Source organism: Tympanuchus pallidicinctus, unplaced genomic scaffold (assembly GCF_026119805.1).
Source record: "Tympanuchus pallidicinctus isolate F22 unplaced genomic scaffold, pur_lepc_1.0 scaffold6, whole genome shotgun sequence".
NCBI classification, from domain to species: Eukaryota; Metazoa; Chordata; class Aves; order Galliformes; family Phasianidae; genus Tympanuchus; species Tympanuchus pallidicinctus.
The window spans coordinates 2,268,201-2,291,284 of record NW_026294780.1 but is presented as its reverse complement, the minus strand read 5'-3'; the positions used below and the strand labels follow the sequence as shown (position 1 = coordinate 2,291,284).

At 39.5% G+C, this 23,084-nt stretch overlaps 1 protein-coding gene across 4 annotated transcripts in view; it reads left to right on the top strand.

Moving 5' to 3' along the window:
* The window catches only part of TBL1X (transducin beta like 1 X-linked), a 197,839-nt gene that overhangs the window by 39,020 nt on the left and 135,735 nt on the right, over window positions 1-23,084 (top strand). For 2 of the 4 annotated variants that reach the window (XM_052664954.1, XM_052664952.1), the window contains exon 2: window positions 19,174-19,247. The gene's annotated coding sequence lies outside the window, so the exon portion shown is untranslated. Of the gene's footprint in view, window positions 1-19,173; window positions 19,252-23,084 lie in introns of all 4 variants that reach the window. The other 2 variants (XM_052664953.1, XM_052664951.1) reach the window with 1 other exon arrangement.

The following is a 23,084-nucleotide window of genomic DNA, read 5'->3' as shown; positions in this document are numbered from 1 at the left end:
CGTACTTATCGTTGAGAGGAACTGTGTTTCAGGTGCTTAATCTCTTCCTTCTGCATTATAGGGTGTTACTGAATGACATGGTGAGTTAGTAAATATGTTAGCCCTCTATGCTACTTTTGTAATGGTTAAGTGTACTGAGAAAACCTGAATTTGTGTGATCTGTTGGTGACTTGTTCTCCTTGTCATGGAAGCTTAGTTACACTTGGTGTTTGAAAGGGAGCAAAAAGTGGCTGCTGAATGTGCTGCAGTCAGTGCAGCTGCTGTGGGAAAAGGGGTGGCTGAAGGAGGATTTGCGTCAGGAGTCCTCAGGCAGTGCACCAGGTACCTTCAGCAGACCTGGTGGTAGCAGCTTCACCTAAGGCTGTCTGGCCTTGCTGCTCTCCTAGGAGAAGAGCAAGGTGCAATAGGCTCAATGGTAATGCTATTAATCATTAGTTTGTGTCATACTCCTGAGTTGCTTTGCACTTCTGATAGAGCAAAGACTGCCCTTATTTGATAGGAATGTGATATTGAGCTATTGGAAAGCTACGTTGTCATCTTGTCGTCCTGTGTGAGAAGGTTGAGTTTGTGTTCACAGGAAGTGCTGTATTTACTTATTGCAGAGGGCCTTCTTTGAACTGTATACGTGTGATGCTTCACAGGAACATGGCAGTATTGCTATTTTTCAGAATGCACTGTCAGGCAATGCAAGTAAGTATCACTTCACAAAATCCTGGGTTGTAGCAGCGCGGTATTTTCTGAAATACGCTATTCAAAAATGATGACGAAGTGGTGAGACAAATCCATGAAGCTGGGGGATTTTCTAAGCAGGGCCAAGTCTCTTTCAGTCCCCCTGTTATGCACTGGTACGAGTTTCTGCTCAGGCCACAGTTGCAGTGTCAGTTCTCCTTCTTCCGAATTTATCTGTCAGATTATCTCTGTCAACTGTAGTATTTGTGTGCCATCTCATGCTTTAGTTTCTGATGTCTGTACTTAACTGATTTATTTCCTATCTGCCTAGTCAATCTTTTCATTTTTGGTAGAATGGATTTATCTTGTTAGGTTTTTCTTTTTTTTTGTGATTAAATGCAAGGAATCAGATCAAGATCCTTTATTACATTTTAGCATCGTTCTTGGAAACCTGATTATATCTTGTGAAGTAGAGTAACATCTCAAAGGTAGTAAATCCTACACGGCTTGTTAAATGTCTTTTTTTTTTTTTTTTTCTTGTGAGTTTTTACGGAAGCGGAATTAGATTATTCCAAACTGTGCTGGGGGTGAAGTGTTCTGCCATTGCTTATGCATTTGCTATTATCTAAGCACTTGCTATGCAGGAACAGAATTATTTTGTCTCAAAGATTTGATGTTCAGAATGTTCAGAATAACTGTCAGTTAAATGACTTTTTACTAATGATATTTAAATATTTATCACATCTCAAAACAAGCAATTTTGAAAAAGCGGGGGAAAGCGTTCTGAAGATGAGTTCAAATCCGTGTGTATCAATTACATGGCTGATAGTTGTTTTTTATTATTCAGTGGGCTATAAAACCCACTCTTACATCTGATGCACTGAAAATTTGTAGTGTATATGTCTGTTTTGGTAATTACTGATAATTGGATTAAGCTTTGTCAATAACTTCTAAGAATTTCTGATGTAGATCCATTTCCATTCATGAAATCATTGTAATTGATGTTTCTAACTGAGAGGTGTACACAGTATATATGTGTGTTTTCCCCTTGTGCCCTGAATTCTGAGTACCTTACAGCTTCCTTCATGTGAACAACCTCTATTAATAAAGAGCTCTGTTACCAGTTTCAGCTCTGAGATGTGTCCTCACATTCTCTCTGTTTTTCTCCAGAGGAGCTCTTGGTGCTGCTGACAATGAGACTGAAATAAAGGGAGCAGAGAGTTCATAATATCAAACACCTTTGGACACAGTGAATTCTCAGTTACCTGTGGATGAAAATTTTGAAAATAAGTGTAGTTTGTTTTCTTTTTTTTAGTTTAAAAATTCCATTGAGTTTCAGATTTTGATTTCTTATGATTGATAACGGTGCAAATGAATCATCAGTTCAGGAAAGTCAGTGTATGATGTACCTGATCCTGGCAGCAGGACTTGAATTTGGTGGCTGAAAAGAACCAGGGAGATCTAAAAGAAGGATCTGTCAGCATGATCTCAGTGCTAGAAGCAGATCATCTTGAGAGAGATCACATGGCCTGTAGGGGACAACCGGGCGATCAGACCTAGCCAGCATGGGTTTGTGAGGGGCAGGTCCTGCTTGACTAACTTGATCTCCTTCTGTGATCGAGTGACACACCTGGTGGATGAGGGAAAGGCTATTGATGTAGTCTACCTAGACTTCAGCAAAGCCTCTGACACTGGCTCACAGTATTCTCCTGGAAAAGCTGGCAGCCATGGCTTGGGCACGTACACTCTTGGCTGGAGGGCTGGGCCCAGAAAGTGGTGGTGAATGGAATTAAATTCAGCTGGTGACGAGTGGTGTTCCCCAGGGGTCAGTACTGGGGCCTCTCCTCTTCAGTATCTTTATTGATGACCTGGATGAGGGCACTGAGTGCACCCTCACTAAGTTTGCAGATGACACCAAGTTGGCTGGAAGTGTCGATCTACCTGGGGGTAGCGAGGCCCTACAGAGGGCAGGCTGGAGAGCTGGGCTGAAGCCAATGGGATGAGGTTCAACACAACCACGTACCGGGTCCTGCACTTTGGCCACAACAACCCCAGGCAACGCTACAGGCTTGGGATGGAATGGCTGGAAGACTGTGTAGAGGAAAAGGACCTGGGGATATCGGTGGATGAGAGAGCTAAATGTGCTCTGTTTCTTTCTCCTTGGTCTCAACAGCAGGAAAACTGGTGATTGTGCTGGCGCTTTTGGGAACATGGCTGTCCCTCAGTATCAACACCTATGGACAATCGCCTGCCTTCTGCTGCTCGCTATAAGGGCTCTGGCAATGCTTGTCCCTACCTGGGGTAGCAGAGAGGCCTCTCAGCCAGGGAGTCTGCGACCCACTTGGTACTGCTCGTGGCAGGCCTCGGGAAGTCAGTCAGTGGGGTATGAGAGCAGTCTGCCTGCCTGGCCGCAACAGCATGGCCCCAACATTTATGAAGGGAGAAGCACAGAGAAGCAATTAAATGAGGTCTGATTTTGGTTCCACTGAGGGATTTGGGATGAGCTGCCCTCCATACACATGTAAGCTTCCAGCAGTTGCTGCCAAATCTGTTTTCAGTTGCATTTTTTGCAACTCAGAACTTTCAAATGTGATGTAGTGGAACTGGAGTTTAAAAATAGGAGGCATGTTGTTTTTTCATGTGTTGAGCTTCCTAAAAAGAAATGGAGCCTTACTTTGTTTTTAAAGGCTCACTACCTTCAATTTTAATGTCAATTTTCATGTTTTGACTACAAATCTTCAAGTTAATGGTAGCCCATAATAAGCATCTTTTTTTTTTTTTTAAGTTGATTTGTTTTTAAATCTAGTTTTCTCCTAATGTAAGTGTGATATGTATGTTTAAGATTCTTGCCTGCCATTGGTGTCTGCTTAGATGTACTGCATGGGGTGGCAGGGTTGCAGTCACTTGTTGGACCACTTCTTTAGGAACTGTGCCTCATAGCAGCCTGAGGTTCAGTCTACTTTCTCCTGCTAAGATACACTTCTTAGTGCAATGTAGGGAAGATTCTTGGAGGAGGAGATCTCTGCCCTGGCTTTCACACGCTCCTGTCTGCTGCCAGAGAATAGCCAGGATGGGTAGGATGCTGCTGCTCTGCCAGCTCTATGCATGATTCAGGCCGTGTTGAGCTTTCTCACAGCTCAGAGAAGTTTCTGCTGTCACCTTGCCATGAAAATCTGTCCATTACCTATTATTAGATGTTGGGGTCAGGTCCTATATTTTAGTTCTCTCCTGGAGAACCAGCACCTTCAGTATCCCAACTTCAGAATTCACTGTGCGTGCACTGAAGACTCACCATTCTGTAGTATGCTGATAATGATACATCAAGAGCTGCTAATTAGGTATCAGTGGAAAAGCTCATGTGTTTTAATTTCCAAGATTCCTCTTGGCTTATAATTCATTGCCAAAACAATTAAGAATCTCCCATTAAAATGGAATTGTATTATACTATCTTACTGAGTCTTACACTAGGAAGGAAGTAAACAAAGAAGTAAATGAGAGGATGAGAAGTGTTTGGTAGTGCAAGAGGTGAGGGCCTCAAGTTGCACCAAGGGTGGGTTCAGATCGGGTATTTGAAAAAATTTCCTCTCAGAAAGAGTGGTGAGGTGCTGCACAGGGAGGTGGTGGGGTCACCATCCCTGGAGGTGCTCAAGAAATGAGTAGATGTGGCACTGAGGGACACGGTTAGTGGGTATGGTGGGAATGGGCTGGTGGTTGGTCTAAATTCATAGAGGTCTTTTCTAACCTTAGCGATTTCCTCTGTAAGAGGAAAACTTCTCCCCTCCAGTATGGCTTTTGAAATTTTTATTTCATTTTATTTTAAGGTCGAGAAAACTACTCTTTCACAGACTTGACATTTATCCACCTGTAGTGCATGGAATGTCTAAATACAGGAAAGTACATGCAGTATTTATGCTCTTGTGAGACAGCATTATGCTCTTAGCTAGGTTTATCTGAAAAGAAAAGCTTTTGTGCCTAGAGAGCTCTTTTGATCAGAATCACGATTGTTTTTTTAAAGTCTATATTCATTATGCTGTAGACCCTAGTGTTAACAGTATTTACAAGTAAATCACATTTCCATTTGGGATTAAACTGGTCCCATATAAACACCTGCTTTGTCTGATAAACAGTGGCTCTGAAATACATAAAGCAGTGCACGTTTAGTATGCAGTGTTTGAAACATGGCTCATTTTTCTGGGAGGCAGCCTTTATTGCGAAAGTGTTGATTCTTAATTCATGACTACTGACTGATGCTGCCTTTTCTTTCCAGTTGTACTTCTGTTGTGAAGAGTCACTGAGAAATGACTGGCAAACAGCGTCCCGCAGGGTTCAGCTCTCTGCTGCCAGTGGGTCACTAGAGAAATGATGGCTGTTTGTCAGAGCATCCTCTATAAATCTGGGCCGTTGTGGAAAATGGTGAAATCTGGAATCAGTTCTGCAGCAGCTCAAGAGAATGACTTAGCTGATGTAGACTGCAGTGTAATACTGATAAAAATGTGCAGTGTGGCAGAGATCGCGGGGAATTCTCCATTTCCACTTGCCCACTAATATCTTAACCACAGTGCGTGTACAGTTGGAGGTGAAGAAGATCCCCTTGTTATTTTCAAGCTGTGGTTCCAACTGTAATATCACATGATAATGCCATCACTTTGATCACAGGGTTTCATTCTTCTGTTTGCTCTTTCAACAGGCATGGTTCTTGTCTGTGCTTGTGTGTTACACAAGAAAAGCCACTCGTCTTTCCTTAAAACTGGGTAGGGTCAACAGGGCTGTTAGCCTGCAGGAATTTTGGTAGGGGCTGTTTTGGCAACATGCAAAAATACTCCCTGCAAAAGGTAGAATTAATGAAGTAGGGGGGGAAAAAAAAAATCAAATTTCCTTGGGACTAAATAGGATAGAAATTTTAAGCAAGGGTTTCAGATTTCTATCTTGTCTATTTTAAAACATTTTGCTTTCTTCCTCTTTTTCTCTGCCTTCTTGAGAGGAAGAAGCTTAGGAGATGAAAACAAAAAAACTGAGAAAGAACTGTAAGAAAACAATATTCAAATGTTTTAAAGGAAATTTTAATGGCAGACCCATCATTTCATTGGTAATTGCTTTTACTTTAAGTTTCTCTTGAAAAATGTCAGTGTTCTCCACATGTGGAAATGAGTGTGGATATCCTGCGAAGAAGTAATTTGGAGAGCAGCCTTTTTCTTCTTATTTTCATGGTTGCTTTTCCCAATCTCAACAGGATTTAATTGAAAGCAATACATTGATGTAGGTTTTTTTACTATCTCTTGCTACTATGTTAGCATTCTAACTTTGACTTGGATGTGACTTAAAGCAGCATCCAGATGCTAGTCTGTAGTGCAGGTGATACTTCATGGAAATTAGGGTGTTTTGGTTTTTTTTTTTTTTTTTTTGGCTCTTCAGCATGTGAGCACTTTATATTCACTGATATTTTCTGGGAACTTAGTACCTGCAAAAGGTGCTTTAGTGTCACTGTTTTTATCTGTGAACGTTTAGGATGATTGTGATGTACACAGCTTTTAGCATGTTTGGTCATTTAGGCATAGAGATACCAAGGTAAATAAGCAGTATCTGGCATCCTTTTTCTGTTTCCTTAACTCAGTAATATTTCCATTTCGGGCCTGAGCTTTTTTTGGTAGATGTTTGACCCATTTTTCATGTAATCACAGAAACTTAATCCTGCAAACACCAAAGCAAGCATGAAACTTGCTCAGATGAGCACTTTTACAGACACGGAGATTGCTGAGGTAAATAGTCACTCATTTGCATGAAGTAAGAAGTGGAATCAGCTCTCAGAACTGTGAAGGAGTCCTACAGTCATGCTTTAAAACCTCTCTTATCTTTATATATAAAGAATTACTGAAGGAGAAAGCACTCCCATGTGACTTAATCTGAAACAAAGCTTTTCAGAAGTCGTTCTTAATATGCAGAATATGTCTCTTCATATGTCTGGGCTCATTTTCAGAGGTCTTGACTAGGCTGTTTAATCTGATGTGCACTGCAGCAGTGTGTTAAGTAAAATATACAGAGATTAAAATTCCTGTGAAATTGTTTGTCTTTATTTTGTTTCTTCATCAGTAGGTCCTGGAAGAATAATATAAAATTGTATTTTTTTAAAACGTTCCTTCTTCCACATTGATACTTTCTGCTTTTCATTGGGTTTCCCTAGTTTAATATTTGGACTGTCTTGCACTAACAAACTGTTGCACCATTTGACTGGAACTACATCAGCAGGTATTTAGATCCACCAAATTCATACGAGGAGTTATTAAATTTCTAAGTAATGCAAACATTTCTACTGATCTTTCAGCAAAGCTGCAACTGTCTCAGCATCCAAGGTGGTGTGTTAAACACCTGGTGCTTAATTCTGTGGAAATTTCTCTATACTTTCAATACATTTCCCAATTCTCTGCTGTATTGTGTCCCTAAGAGACTGCATCTACCTGGTGCAGTGACTTAGTGTGACTTGTATCACCTGTGATATTAATTTAATTGATTATGGCATTGTCACTGGGGTGTTGTGGAAGTCCTTAGAAAGGTGTCTGAGCACAAAGTGACCGACAGGTTAGACTGCATCTAGAACTTCAGTGTGGATGTGTGGTGTGAGTAGTTTTGGGAAATCACTAATTACCCGTGCTGTTGTTTTGATGCCAAATCAAGACAGTAAACTGAAGGAAGTAATTCTGTTTTGCTTTTGATATTCTGAACAAATTTAAGTTTACTATAAATTGATCAGAGTTCAGAAATGCAAACCCAACTTATTGTTAAAGCTCCCACACAGGCAAACCTGGTGAAACTCCACACAAAACTTCTTGAGTGGTCCTTTCTGTAGTTTCTTGTTTCCTTTTGTGGCTGTTAATTATACTGTGTTTTAGTTCTGGTTTGCAGGTTATTATCTCACCTGAAACTTGCATGTGCTAAATCCTCATGCTGGGTAATACCTCCATCATACAAACATCACGCAACTGCATACGTGCTTCACAAAATGCATGAATTGGAAGACACTCTTGACTGTCTGCTGGAAATGAGTGTTCTGCAGATTAACATAAATTTAGCATGTATAGACTCCTGGAATTTGAAGGGAGTTAGGAGGAGGGAGGAGTTAGGCTTTGTGTTGGGCATGTGCTTCAGTTTTTTTGTTACTCTGGTAATTTTGATACATACACGGTTCTGAAAATTAAAAGGTAAGGTAGTGAGGTCATTCATAGAGAGTGAGTGGGACTTAGTGACTAGACATTGAAGTTTTGATGATAATGGCTTCTATTCAAGTCTGTTGTGATCTTAAAAGCCTGTTTCTTTCATGCTGACTTCAAAAGTAAACAGTGATCAGATAAAGGCAATTTGATATTCTTGAGAAATTGATTGGAAGATCAAGAACCACAAGGCAGCAGTGCAAGCTTCTTTGTGCATCATCCCTGACCAGTAGGGGTAATTTACTCTAAATCACTTCAGTTCTTGACTTTAATAACGCTGGAACCACTGTATCAGCTTGAAACACTGCTCACTTTTGCTTGCAAACTGCAATGTTTCTTTTACCGTTTACATCGTGCATGCATGTATTTGTACACACGCAAACTGCATGTTTTTATTTGCAAATCTGTCTTGGCTTACATACTTTCCAACCAGGAATGTGCTTGGCTTCTGCTGGCAGGACTTTTCTGAGAGTTACATGCAGTAAAAGTAATTTTTTCAAATAATCTTGAAGCTGTGCTGATTTTCAACATGCAGGTTCTGTTTTAGAAATATAAAATATGCTTCTTTTACAATACTTATGGACTCTAATATGTAAACATTGCCTACTTAGGTCCCAACTGCAAACATCAGGGAATAATTGTCCTTGTTTTTAAGCCGCTTGTTTTTGTTCACATAAGTGAAGTGTGCACTCAATCAAAAGCGTGTATACTTCTGTATTCCATGTATCGTATACCAAAAGCCTAATCAGAATTGTGCGTGATACCCTTCTACAAATTCAATGAAGCAAAACCTTTTCCATCATCCAGAAAAGAAGGGCTAAATTGATACGTTCAGGAGTGCATGTGACACAGAAAGCTGACTGAAAACTATCTTTACAGCCTGGGGCAAATTGCGCTACTGCAGATTAATAAAATGCGGGGTGTTGCTGCAGCTTAGTGAGAGTTGATGCTTCGACAGAGTTGTCATAACTGGCTGTGTGATGGCTTTTTCATCACTTTGGTTGTAAAGTAAAAGACAGGCATTAAGCCACCTCAGAGTTATTTTTTCCCCACTATTGGGCTGTCAGGTAACTGCTGTGAGGAATACATACCCCTCCTTACTTGTGACCAGCAGTTCGGTGCTTGGTTCTTAATTCAGTTGTTTCTCCTTCCTTTGGTGATGGATGAAAACATAAATTTCTGGAAGGTATTTATATTTCATCTGTAGAAGCAATGTAGTGAGTGTGTTAAGCTACAGCTGATCTAAGGCAATGCTCAAGGTTTTGCACAGCTATACTCCTTCATTTTTCTGCAGCATTGCTAATATCGATTTTTACACCACCAGCTACCAATAGGAGTCATCCCATCTGCTGTATATGTTTGTGAGCATTCTTAGTTGCCAGTGGTATGTTCATATGTGGAGGATTTGTAACACACTCTTAACATGGGATGTTTAAGGTGCTTGTGTGATTATAGCGGCGGGGGGAAGAACCAAGTTCAGCTATAACTGGGATTGTTATTTTCTTAGAAGTGGTGGCTGTGTGGTGTTTGACCAGAATTGCTTGCTTTAAGAAAAAAAAAGACTCCCATGTGTTACCTGAGGGGATGGTGGTGCCTTGGGAGAAAAAGTACTTTCTGGAATGTGACTACAAAGCATGCATGGCATTTCTGAGGCAATTAAGAGATTCCAGGCTTTAAGGGAAACCAAATTATGTTCTGCTGAGTTCTAGTTATGGTCTCATTCCTGACAAAATTCTCACAAAGATAGGTTTTTGTTAGTAGGAATACGTTGGCTTTGGGAGTATTTGATGGTAATTAAGAAATTAACACTGTGATGTGAGCATCTACAATATGTTAACTTGTGTGGGAACTATCAAGCTCTTTGCTTCGTTACCAGTCAGCTCCTTTGAATTTGCACTGCTGTGTTTTAGATATATATATTTTTCTATAGTTTTATTTTAACCTGTAATTTACAGGTCTAATATGATCTACATTTCAGAGTAAGAAGAGCATTCAAATTAAATATTCAGAATACATTTTTTGGGAGAATACATCAGTATAAGCATGAACTTTGGTAGAAGTGGTTATAATCAAGCAGCTTTTGCTCCAACAACCGAGTGTGTGTATTTGTAGGATGAGGACACCTGAAATGTAGAGGTTTGGTTTTTTTTTTTTTTTTTATGGGACTAGCACAAAAAACATTTGCAGTGCCAGCTGAGGACACGAAGATGAGAGTGAAAAGTGATGATGAGTCCGTGAGGTCTGACCTTTCTGGCTATGTTCTGCACAGCTCCTCACAACCCTAATGCAATTATGTGGTAGAGCAGAGAAGTGGCCATTTATAACTGTCCATTTAGAAATGACTTTTGAGTGCAGACACGGGCATTTGGCATGAAATAACAGGAGAAGCCTTGTTACTGTGCTCTGTGTAGTTCATCTGTTTGCTGCTAGTGGTTGGAGGTGTGTATTTAGGATTATGGATCAGAAGGTCTCGGTTGCTAATTCAGCTCTGCAGGCCCCCAGTGCCTAGTCTCAGGTCGTTCTGGTCTTTATCTCAATATGCAAATGTTTAAAATGAGAAGAACATCTGTTAACATTGTAGGATGTTGTGTAGATTATTTAATGGTTGCAACCATCTGAGTTGGGTAAAGTGCTGTGATAATGCCACTACGATGGCTCTAAGCCACCAGTTTGATGCAGCTGTGTGAAGGGCTTATGTGCTCATACAATACATTAGATGTGGTATTTTGTAGAGAGAGGGAGGAATGCTAATAGCATTTTACAAAAGCTTCCTGGGACCTCATTTGGAATACTGTGTCCAATGTTGTTCACTTGCAGTCAGGAAAGATGGCCTTAAATTAGAACAGATGCAAAGACAGACTAGGCTGCTCTGGGTAATGGAGTACTTAGCTTTCCAAGTGAAAATTAGAATGCTGCTGTTGTTCAGCTCGCTCAAATGTGAAGGCTGAGAGAGAGAGAGAGAGAGAGAGAGAATACAGATACTCTTTGTAAATAAAATTATGGATAAATAGGGCAAAAAAACTGTTTCATGTAGCGTGTAACCATTGTGTCTGATATTGATATTATAAGTAGGCAAATTTAGGCAAGAAATTGAGAACATTCTTAACCAGTTCTCCTGAACAGGATAGTGGGGCAAAGAACCTGAATTCTAAGAGAGAATTTAGTAACTTGTTCAGGAGATCTGTAATGACTATAGGAAGTCTGGATTTAAAGTATTTGAAGTATTGAGGTCTCCAAGGGGTCTGAAGGAAAACTGAAACTGTTTGTTTTCTTTAAACTTATTTGGCATTAACAGCCTACTTCATGGTTTCCAGTGGTTGCATGTGAATAAGTGTATTTTTCCTGCTCTTCTCCCAAACCCTTTAATAACAACTCATTTGTACTCGCTTCTGCCCTCATTTTCTCACATTCGCCATTGAACTGATTACAAGATCTGTGATCAGGGATGAATGGCTCCCCATAGAGAAACAGGCACAGAATGACAGATATTTTTATCCTCTTTTGTTGTGCGATATCTGGTCCACTTCCTGTGATAATTTAGGAGTAGTTGTTACTTTGCAATTTAAAAAAAAAAAATCACTGCTATTATAAAGACATAGGATATGGCCAATGCCCTCGATCTCTGTTTCTCCCTCTGCGGTATTCTGTAATTATAGCCTTTCCTATGGCTGTTATGTTTTTGTATGTTATTGAAAAGGGTTTTGTGGTGTTTAGGGTGCAAGGAACAGATGTACTATGGAAACTTTGGGTCTGAGCATTCATTGCGTAGTTGCCTACAGTTTCACATCCATTCTGAAGTGACCGTCCTGTGTCTCTGAGCTGTGTTGAGGCATACGTTGAAGTGTCACACTGGTGATTCATACAAGATGTTGCAGCCTTTCCACTACTAAAATTTTGCTGTTTTGTCTGAATTAGTTTTTCTGTAACGATGTCTAAAGGATATACGCATCGGCTTCTCTTATTCTCTTCAAGGAATGTTTCCACTAAGTGATGTCTTGCCATTTGGTTATCCCTCTGCTGTTGCATTTGCAGCATCTCTGAGAAAGCGAACTTCCAGGGAAATCAGCATACCATCAGAGACCTCAGAATGAAAGGGGAAGTAAAGCAGGAAAATGAGATACGAAATTTCTTTCAGACAGTCTAAGTTTGGTATTGAATTAAGTCATCAGAATGTGGGCAGGAAGTAGAGGACGGTAAACAGCAGCATTTCCGCTAGGTTGTCATGTTTTTCACAAAGCCGTACAGCCAGAGAGTCGCGTAGTGTTTCTAACACATTCATGGCATAGCTGCTTCCTGCTAAGTGTGCAAGAGGAAGAAGTGTTGTTCCTAAATTAGTAAGTTAAGGTCACAGAGAAAGCAGCTGGTAAAGGCTGGAGTGCAGCTTTCTAGATTTTATTCTGGACAGGATTTAAAGAGAAAGTTTCTCTTCAGTGTTTCACTGAAGGACCAGCTTATGAAATAAAAGCCTTATTGTTATGGTTTGGTTTTGTTTTGTTTTTTTAGGCTCAGGCCATATCGTGCCACCAAATGTTCAGCTGACTGTGGAAAGGACTCCATGCTGTATGTGGCTGTTACCATAATAAAATATTGATTCTTGCAGGCAATTGCTATAATACAAACTTGATTATTTATAAAATATGTTAGTCAGTGAAGAACTCCTAGGAAGGTAGGTTAGGCAAGCAAGAAATTATACCTGCATTTACCAATTGCTTACCTTGTGGCTTGGTACAAATTATCTGAGAATTAGGGAAATAATTTTGAATGGCTCATTACTGTTACAATTCCGTTACAGGGATTGCTGAACATCACTTTTTGTTTTTTCTCGCCTAAAAAGACTGAGGCTCTATTTTAGGCTGAATTCTGATTCAGTAGATGAATTGCATCCAGAAGAGTATGCTTTTGCTTTGCTGGTGAAACCTAATAGCCAGTCCCTTGAAAATTTTAGCCATAATATTTATAGTAGGCAGTTAATGTGATATATAATTTACTTTAAGAAAAACACCCTAGGCGATACGTTTTGGTTGAAGGGCACTATGCAGTGACAAAGTTCTTTCTTTTCTGTTCAGAACCTACAGATCATCGGTCTGAATGAAAGCGCACCAAGAACTTGCCTTTTGTTGACCACTGTGACAGCAACTGTGCTGTTTATATTTAAACCGTGGGATTATCTCCACTACTTTCAGATGGTCTGAAGCTTCTAGCAATGCCCTTTATGACGAGTTCCTATAATTAATGGTTGCTGAAACTGCAGGCCTCCAGCACTTCCTCTCCCACATCTCGGTGAGCTGTAGAACCTGAGGATCAAAGAAATGTTAAATCTATTAGCTTTAGGCTGTACAACGAATAAACCCAGATCACTTGTGCTTAAATGTGTTGAAAAGTTCTAGTGCTTGCTTGTGTGAGCAAGGTAACCAGCAGAAGCCAGGCTATAATTGCTACAGCAGTAACACTGAAATCCTCTTATTCGAATAAGAAAGCCTTTTCTAGGTTAGCTGCGCTGATTTTTGGATGGCGGTGGTTAAGCTGAAAATCTATTTATTACCCAAAAAGAAAATATCTCATGGAAGATTTATACTGGTGCAGTTTACACTTCTGTCATGATGACAGAGATGCATTTCTGGGCCAGGAATCCATCCATTGTTGGCCTCATGCAGCTGTGGCAGGGCCCCAGCCCTCCCTGCTGTTGTGAGGAGGACTCGACTTCCTCCTGGGGATGAGTGGGGAGAACCTGCCTTTCTACAGGTCTTTCCTGGCCTCCCTGGCATGGCAGGCTGTGTGTAAACCCAGTGTCTTTTTCAAATCCCACCCAACAGGAATTGAAATGGAAACACTTGTATCACTGTGGATGTTCAGGGCTTGGAAACATGAGCCCGGAGATGATAAAATAAATGGAGGAGAGCGTTTCCATAAAGTGTGCAGAGACAAAATCTGAACTTGTTTTATGACTTTTTTTTGGTCATTTAACCTATTATTTATTTATTTAAAATTAAGCATCCATCTACTGTCAGTAGTAACAGATATTTATCTACTTGTTACCCTAATTAGCAAATATATGGGAACTTACTGGTGAATAAGAGAGACTTAGACTGCTAACTTATTGATAAAAATTAGGGTCATGAGCAATATAATAACTTCCGTATGAGTTACAGCCTTTGGATTATTTAGGTTATGAAGCCTGCTTGCAAGGTTGTAGCTCACTGCAACAACAGTACTGCTTCCTTGTCCGTGGTGGATTTGCAGGATCGGTTATAACTGGTGGCTGAGCTGGGACATTAAATCTGTTGCTGTCACTATTTGAGACCTTCTTGAGAAGAAGTGACTGAATACCATCTTATGTTCTCCTGACGTGTACCTTTACGCTGCTTATCAGCGTGGATCAGCAAGATCCACGTGTTCTGAGCGTTTTTATTTCCCTGTTTCATGTGAGGTCAGGTGAGGATAATTGGATATCGCTTTCGGCACTGAAGTGTACTTAACACAGAGTGGCTGAACAAAAAACAAAGTGATTTGTTTATAAATATTGCCTTCATTGTTGATATTGCTTTTATACTTAATTTTTATCTATCAGATACCCAGAATGTTTGTTGGAGCTCTGTCTTTTTTGCTGCACGCATAAACATTACTCATAATTTGTTTTTTAAATATGAAGTGTAATTTCAGCCTACCAATTCTATTTCAGATAACTTCCATTTCACTCTTGAAAGAATGAAGATGGAGGGGAATTCCTCTTTAGCAGATACCTTCTAGAATCAAATCATTTAGCTGTACTTACTAAGTTTGCTGTTACTGACTGGTGGCTTGGTACTACAGCAGCAGTGTAGCAGGGATACATGGTTTTCCACCAAATTTGCATAGCTCAGTTTAGGCTGAGATTTTTAGATGAAGAATAAGACTCAGTGGCTCATGTTTTATTAGAGGCTGTGAGAGTTCCTTAAATTAATCCCAGGGCTGTATTTGAAAACTTCCCCCTGAAGAGAGTGAGGCTGCCCTTCCTCTTGTGTTTGTGTTTGAATGAACACTTCTACACTGAATCACTTGCTTGACCTGCTCAGTGTTTGAAGGCATGTTGGAGGATTTTGGGGCAGACCCCATCATTTGTTTAGGAGTGCAGCAGAGCACAAGGGTAGAGACTGGGGTGGTAGTCCAGCAAGGAATGGGACTGCACTTGGAGGAGGAGGAGCCTGGACCTGGTGATGTGGCAGAGAAAGGCAGAAGAGGAACGAACGAGACCAATTGTTGTAGTGTCCAGAGAAAGGAAAGCATGGGGAATTATGGGAAACAATGAAGGAAAGATGTGATGGTTTTTTTTTGTGTTTTTTTTTTTTTTTTTTTTGTTTTGCATTTTTTTAAATGAATCCTCAGGGGAGAAAAAATCCAAGACAATGCAGAGCAATGTGAAGCAAAACTGCATGTGCAGTGTTCATGAAGATGTTGCCCTGTGTGTTAGAATGAGTAGGGGAGGAAGAATAGTAATAGGGGTAATAAGAAGAAGTGTAGAGATAAGAATAAGCTCTGGGTAGCAATTAGCAACAGAGCTGCTTTTAAATCCAGTGCCACCCTTCCAGGTTTGTCTTTTTCCAGAACTTCTGTAATCCAGACAATTGACTTGCAGGTTACATACAGCAAAGAGAATCGTAAATCTTAGGAAGCTACTCACAGAGGTAATGTGAAAGATTAAAGTTTTCATTCATACTGATTTAGTGTTTTCTTTTCCAGTCACCTCTCTGATGCACTGGTCTGAACTGTGTAAAAGCTGAGGAAAAGCTGCTGTAGCACTTGCAGTGTGTGTAGGTTGTGCCCTGTGAAGTACTGATTATTCTTTGTGTAAAGGCAACTGCGGTCTTTTGTCACTGAAATTTGGGTTGTATTTCAGTGAGGAAATTAAGAGGAAGAGGAGCAAAGAAACAGGGAGAAGAATGGAAGAGGAGTTGTATAAGATAGGAAATATTTAAGAGAAAAGCTAAAAACAGGAGGGCAGATTAGTAAGAGATCTGACATATTTAGGATATTTATGTAAACCACGTTGGAAAGAATCATACCAAGAAGCACAGGTGACGTATATGAATCTGAATTAAGGTCTGTGTTGCCTCTTTGTAAAAGAGTCTTACAAATACTGGTGATGTCATGAAGTAATTCAGAGAACTACTTTTGTGTATTTCACAGGTGGCAAAAATGTTCTTAATGAAACTGCAGCTTACATTTGTGTTCATTTAGTCCTAAATCTTTGATACAAACCCGGATATTGCCAACCCAATTTCTTAAACTGTGCTAAAAGTAAGACTCATGCATCAAAATGAATGCCTTTTAATTTTCTTTGTTGTCTTACATTTTGGAGGAAATAGTCTCTCCCTATGGTAAGAAATCATCTTAAGTTCAGACAATTCCTTTAAGCCCCTTCCCCAATTAAAGGAGAGCTTTTGGGGGCAGGATAGGAAGAGGTCTTTGATTTTGTGTGTGTGTGTGTGTGTGTGTTTTCTGACAAAAAAATAGATGGATATATTCTATCAGCTACTTTCTTGCAGTGGAATAAGTGCAGTTATTCTTGGTAAATGGTCCTGAGGACGTACCCCTCTGCCAGTATTTACTATGTTCAATGAAATCAAGGGGTTTGTGGTTTGTGTTTTTTTGTCTTCAAGACAATTACACAATACTACTATATCTGGATTAACTGCAATGTAGAGCGAGTTTAGATTAATATTTGGACTGCCTAACTTTGGGCTCTCTGTAAAAACAGAAGATAGGGTTAAATATATATATATATATTTAATCTTACGTTATAGTTGATGTTAATCTAAACTCAAGACTGGAGCCTGTAGTCCACAAAACCTTCATATAGCTGTTTTGACATGTAAGCTGATTTTGTATACGCGTTTCTGTAGCAAGGGATTTAAGTGCCTAACATTCTGCTGCTGCACAGATAGTGCTACCGCATTGCTTATCTTCTGCCCAGGTCCTTCTGGGATCCTCAAATGAAGTGTTCCTGCACATAAGCTCTTGTACAGCTCTCTTTTAACAGACATCATTGGAAGTGAGTTCAGCACACAGCACCGCAGCCATGTCTATGGCACGCTAATCAAAAAGACTGTGTAGGGAGCCAGGAAAGGAAATACAGGTAAGACAGGGAGTTAGTTGTTGAGAATAAATCTAGAAATTGATAGAGTAAGAGGCAAGTGCGGGAGGCTGAGATGGAGAGTAAAGCAGTGGGAAGACCATTGGAAAGTAAAAAAAGCAGTGTGAAAAAGCCATCAGATCTGTAAGTGGAGGGGACAGAAGCTGAGAGATGATGCTGAGATTAAAAGGAAGGGTAGTGCTTGAGAGCTAGAAACTAACAGGAAATGGGATTCTGGTTAGAGGGGAATAGCGTGAAGTGGATGAGAACAAAACAGCTCCTCTAAAGGGATGGGATAACAGGACTGAGATCAGAAATACAAGAAGGCTGAGCCTGATGGCAAGGAATGTGATGGGGTGGTTGCAAATGCTCCAGGCAGTGACACTGGTACAGCTTTGGATGAGAAGGAGAGGTGGCCAAGTTCTGTACGACACTTGGAGTGTCTGTACTGAATAAGTAGGAACTTTTCCTTTTTGGTTGATTCTTTCTTTACAAGAGCTGGAAATTAAACCAAGCTCAGAAAGCAGTGGACTTGAAGGACATTGTTAGAGTTACAAAAAAGCATTCGCTGCAGAGCTGGAAAGTGAAGAATTAAGGCTGTCTGAAGCCTGTTAATTGACTGTCCTTGGATGCTATGCTATGGTTTTAAGTTATGTGATCTTAGAACTATATTGCCCCTTCTGTAGGAGCACACATATATGGCAGTTGTTTAGCAAAGCAGATGGATATTGCAGACTTCAGGTAGTACATTGTCCCATTCACTGCCTTGAAGAAATGAAAGGTGCGTCACCTAATTAAAGAGGCGAATACAACCTTCCCAGAGAATTAAAAGTATTGTGTAATGTTAGGTGCTCTGATAAATGAGTTTTAGGAATCTTTGATTGAGATCAAAATTTGCAATAGTTTTAATTCAAAAGTTTTGTTCGCTGTCTGTGGAGATGAAACATATGGTGCATCTTGTGGAGAACTGCAAAGCAATCTGTTGTTATAGCAGTACCAAAGAGAAGCTCTCTGGCAGAGAGTGGCCAGTTGCTGGAATGGGCTGCCCAGGGAGGTGGTGGAGTCACCAACCCTGGAGGCATTCAGGAAATGTTCAGACGTTGTATGGAGGTATGTGGCTTAGTGAGCAGTATTGGAGATAGGTGGATGGTTGGACTGGGTGATCTTGGAGGTCTCTTCCAACCTTGGTGATTCTATGATTCTGTAGCTATAGTTGGTTTTGAAATATCCATTGACTTCTAGTAAGTTCTTCTTTGAAGAAAGAGCATCTTGCTTAATTTTTTAGGATATATTTACTTGCGTGATAGAGAAAGCTAAAAATGATTTTATTGTGAGTTGATGTAATTTTAATTACGTTTTAGGGAAACTAATTCCATCTTTGTTTTCTTTCTAATTTGGCTGTGTTCTGACCATGGTCAAAAGCAAGGTAGTGATTACTGTTTAAAAAGCATAGCTTCAGTTATGTCATATCAAAAGCATTGCTTTTCTGCTCTGTTACTGTTAGGTGGATTGGTCTAAATTAGGTGGTCTAATTCTGGAAAATCTGAATATGTGCAGGTGGACTTTTATGTCACTAAGCTACACTTATTTAATTGGAGCTCCATGTGACTGCAAAAATTGACTCCATATGATTGAATAGCATGTTTTGAAATGTTTCTTTAATTCATGCAGTGCCTGGGGAAAGTAGAATAACGTTTTGTTTTGAGCTCCTCCTTAAGTGACAGTGCACCTGTACACAAACCTTTCAATTTTTCAAGTGGTAATTGAGTATGGAGGTTTTTCCTCTTTCACATGTTAACAGTTTCAAGATAGCTTCAATCTGTGTCTAACAAAGCCTTTGCTGTGCTTCTTTCCGTTTGTACTCCTAAAAACAAGTGATGAAATATACTTAAATCATGCAATCTCACTGTCTGTGAGGTTGGATTTACGTGAGGTTTCTGACAGAACTGTTTGATTTAAGGCTGTCCTAAGTCTGAGGGGAAAAAGAAAATAGAACTGGTGAAATAAAAAACTCTCTTCTGCATAGAAAACAAAGGCCTTGAGTTTCCTCCTGGTTAAGCAAATTGAGGGGGAAAAAGTCCTGATAGAAAATGTATAAATTGCTGACAATTTTCGGTCATAAGACTTTACATAATCAAGAGGTGAATTTAAAAGAAGTTACAAAAATTAATTTTGTTTTTCCATTTTCCTCAGGTACCGAAGGATAAAACTGGCCTGAAGGGAAAATCTACGGAGAAACTGGGGAGTTTGACTGTGCTTGCACCTGAGTAAGTAAGTGCTTAACTGAAAACTAGCTTTACAAAATGTGAAAACTTAGACTGTTCTTAAGCATCTTCTCACCTAAACCGCAAAATATCAGTTTTTGTAGTTTAGAGAGACAGTGCTTTGGCTTTTGGATTGAGAAAAATACTAAAAGTAGTAGGGTTAGCTAAGCAGAATGTGGCATAATGCAGCCTTCAATGCTTTTTATTGCTATCTTTAAAGGCTCCATTAAACTAAATGTAGATTATATACAAAACTGGTATTCAGGTGTTATGCCTCTTCAGTTCTTTATCCCGAGACTAAATGCTGAGTTTGAGTGACCAGATTCATCAGATGGAATCGCAGTGAGGCACTGAGATTCAGTGGGATTGAAGTCCTAAAAAGAGGCTTTGTTAAGTGTGATGTTATCAGAGAATGGAGGCTGAGAAGAAGACCTTGTAATGCTGGCCTAGAATGGTTGTCTTGTTGAGGGTGCATTTCACGTTGTTTGAGACAAAAGCTATTGTCTCACTTGAATTAGCTTCCATTAAAATTTGGCTAGGGGTGTTTTTCTCTGGCAGTTTTGATGGGACACGTGGCAGGCCTTCCTAGATGCTGGAAAGTATCCAACAATCCCAAACCCAACCTACACAAGTTTCTTAAAAGGCAAGAAAAGAAGAGTATTTTTCAGTTATAGCACTTAGCCAGCTTGCTTTCTTTCCTGGTAATCCCAGTGCTATTTTGGTAAGAATAAATATTCCAAAGGTCAAAAAGGTATTCTGTTGTATTAATTAATTAATATATATAGCAATATATGGAAGACATGTAATGATAATAAGCGGGTAAGTACAGCATAGCATGAAACTTCTTTGTACTGGTAACTTATTTTTAATAACGGGCAAGTTAATTGAATTTTCTGAAACAATTGCCAGAGCTGAAGGCTTTCTTCCTGCAAGCATTTGTCATGCTAAAAGAATTATTTTTAGTTTTGGAAGGCTTCAGTAAGTTGAATATTCTAACTGGTATCTACGTTAAATTTTACAGACTCTTCTTCTCAGCTGAGATTCTCTCAACTTAATCTGATCTAAACTTGTTATCAGTACATTCTATTTCGAATCTATTCTGTAGTTTAATCTTGTTCATGTACTGAATGCATGAACTCATCAACTGATATCTGTCATGTCACTGCATAAAAAAAGTATGTTACATTTTGTTGTAGCATTCACCGTTTCTCTCTTTGCAATAGAGTAGAAGATTAAAAAAAAAAAGTATATACATATCTTCAATTGTTTTTCCATTGTTTTTGATGTTAAAGAGAAGTAAATACGTACTTTTACAGTAGGGTTTGCAGGCTATATATCTAGGACTTGAAATTCATTGTACAATTTGGAAATATATCAAGTCTCATTTAGCATAATCATTCTTTCGATTTCTAAGTTAGGTATTGAATCACACGTAGTGCCTGAGGCACTATTATAACTGGTTGCTTTCTGGTGCATTTGTTGTTCCTGCTGAGGTTCTGGTTCCTGCAAATAACGCGCCTTGTCAAACTTGCACTTAATGTGCTTAGTTGCAGCAATGGAGAGCATGGACAGATGTAAGGTTTATTAAAGGGGAGAAATTCAGTATTCTTAAATGATAATGGCATGTTTTTAAGTTGAAATTGGCTGAACAGCTCTGTTTTAAATCCAGTAGGGACCTTTGAGAGAGCTTTTTTGCCTTGCTTCTTTTAACTTTTGTACTAACACATAGCAAATGTTTTCATTTATTTCCTGTGTTATCAGTCCTACTCTGCATATTTTAGTCTATTGCTTCTGACAGTGATGAAAGGCAGGTATTTCCTGACCTTTTGTATTTTAGGTGCTATATAAGTTCAGCTGTTCACTTCAAGAATATTTTGTTTTTCGGAGGTCTTCCTGTTTTCTCATTCTGAAGGTAGCACTAGGAACTCCAGGTGCAATTGCGATCTTTTTGATACCACGATGTAGATGTTGTAGCTGTGCATGTGAGAAAGTAGCCTTCTCATACAGAAGAAAGGTGGTCATTCTTCTGAGCTCAGGTATTTGTCAGATTAGTGACTCCTAAATGAAGAAGAGATCAGTGAAGAAGTGTCAGTTTCATGTTACTTTTTAATTGAGAATTGTCCTCAGCTGTTGTTTGAGAAAGGCAGAAGTCAAGAATGGTTGAAGTGACAAATGGCCATAATCCAATTACACTGTGCAGCCCATTCCTTTATGAATATGGGATTGATCTCTGCTCTAATGTAGGTGTCATTAGTTATTTGTAGTTTACTGCATCACCTACATTCTTCCTTACGAAGAACAGGAATTGGACTGCCCTGGGGCAAATATTTCTCAGATCAGCATGGAAATGAGCTGGACGTGTTTTCATAAGCATTCTGCATACAGCAGCCTTGTAAGCCGTGTGTTCTGAGAAGACTATGGCTTTGTGGAAATCTGCGTATCGGTGTGAAACCAGGAAAAATGTGGCAGTGACGCAAATCTCTGTGCATTTATTGTGTTCTTTTTCTGGGGTTGTTAGGTAATGTGCTGCACCTTAGTTTGCAGGCTGCAGTGAAGCCAGCTGATTGAACCCCTTGATGCTGTAGGATGAAGCTCTCCAGCTCTTTTTTAGTAGCCGATTTCAGGGAGATTGTTATTAGTTTTGTAAATCCAATTTGTTTCTGGCAGTTTTTAAAGATACCGTGTGCTCTGCTATTCTGTTTGTGTGAAGAATAGTCAAGATGACTCTAGAAGTCTAAAACCCTTTCTCTACAATGTTTTTCCCACAAAGATCAATTAATTTTCTGATTAGAACTGTATCAACTTGAAATCTGCTGAAATCTAAAGAGCTTGATGTAGGATGCGATAATTCTTGAAGGTTGTTTAAGCTTATGTGCAATTTTTAATTTTTTTTAATACCTATTTTTTGAGAGTGGTCTCTGGCACCTGGTGCTTGAGTAATGGAAAGCTTCAACAGCTGAAATCTTAGTAACAGGAAATCAGTTATTTAAATGGTTTTATTAATTAAATAATTTGTTCTCAGCCAGCTGAAAGAACTGCAGTTGCAACTCTACCCTGCGCTCTGTCTTTGAAAGACAACTTATTTTGACCTGACCTAAAACGTTAATGAAATGATATCTCCTTGTCTCAGTTGCCTGAAGCCTGAGGTCACAGCCTTTCAGTGGTGCTTGGAAAGTTGTATATCACTACATTTGAAAGGTACAAAAGTCCTGTGGTTGGCCTCAGCATTAAAATATATAGATGCTTCTGCTTTATGAGCCTGTAAACCAGATAATTCATCACTAGTGGGGATCTGGAGGGAGTCATGGGCTTTTAAAGAATAATATGTTAGAGTACAAACACCTTTGGAGGAGGACTGTTACTAGGGATTCCTGGAAATTGAAAAGCCTGTGATGGCATTTTGCATGCACAATGTCACCAAGTATTTTGCCTGTTCATTTTGTTTTGTCCCTCTTCCTAAAGGTCTAAGAACATAGAAACGTTCTGTTTGAAACAATAATAATGAGTGTTGTCTTCTCTTCAAATACAGGAAGGAAGGAAAAAATGATATATATATATATATATATATTTAAATTTAAATAGGTTTAACATTCTCAGTAACTGTTTAAAGAAATGCTTGCATGTCTACAGTAACAGGTGCTTCATGTGAACAGCACCGCAGCTGTATTGCTGTTTGCACAAATAACAAGAATTGAAAAGGAAAGGATGACAAGGGAGATACGTGGGGGAGGTTAGCATTGTGGTATGGATGAATTTACGCTGTGCCTTTATTGAGGAGGACTCATTACAGGATGCTTGATCTGTTTGCTGCTTTTTGGAATTTAAAAAGCATCTTTTTGC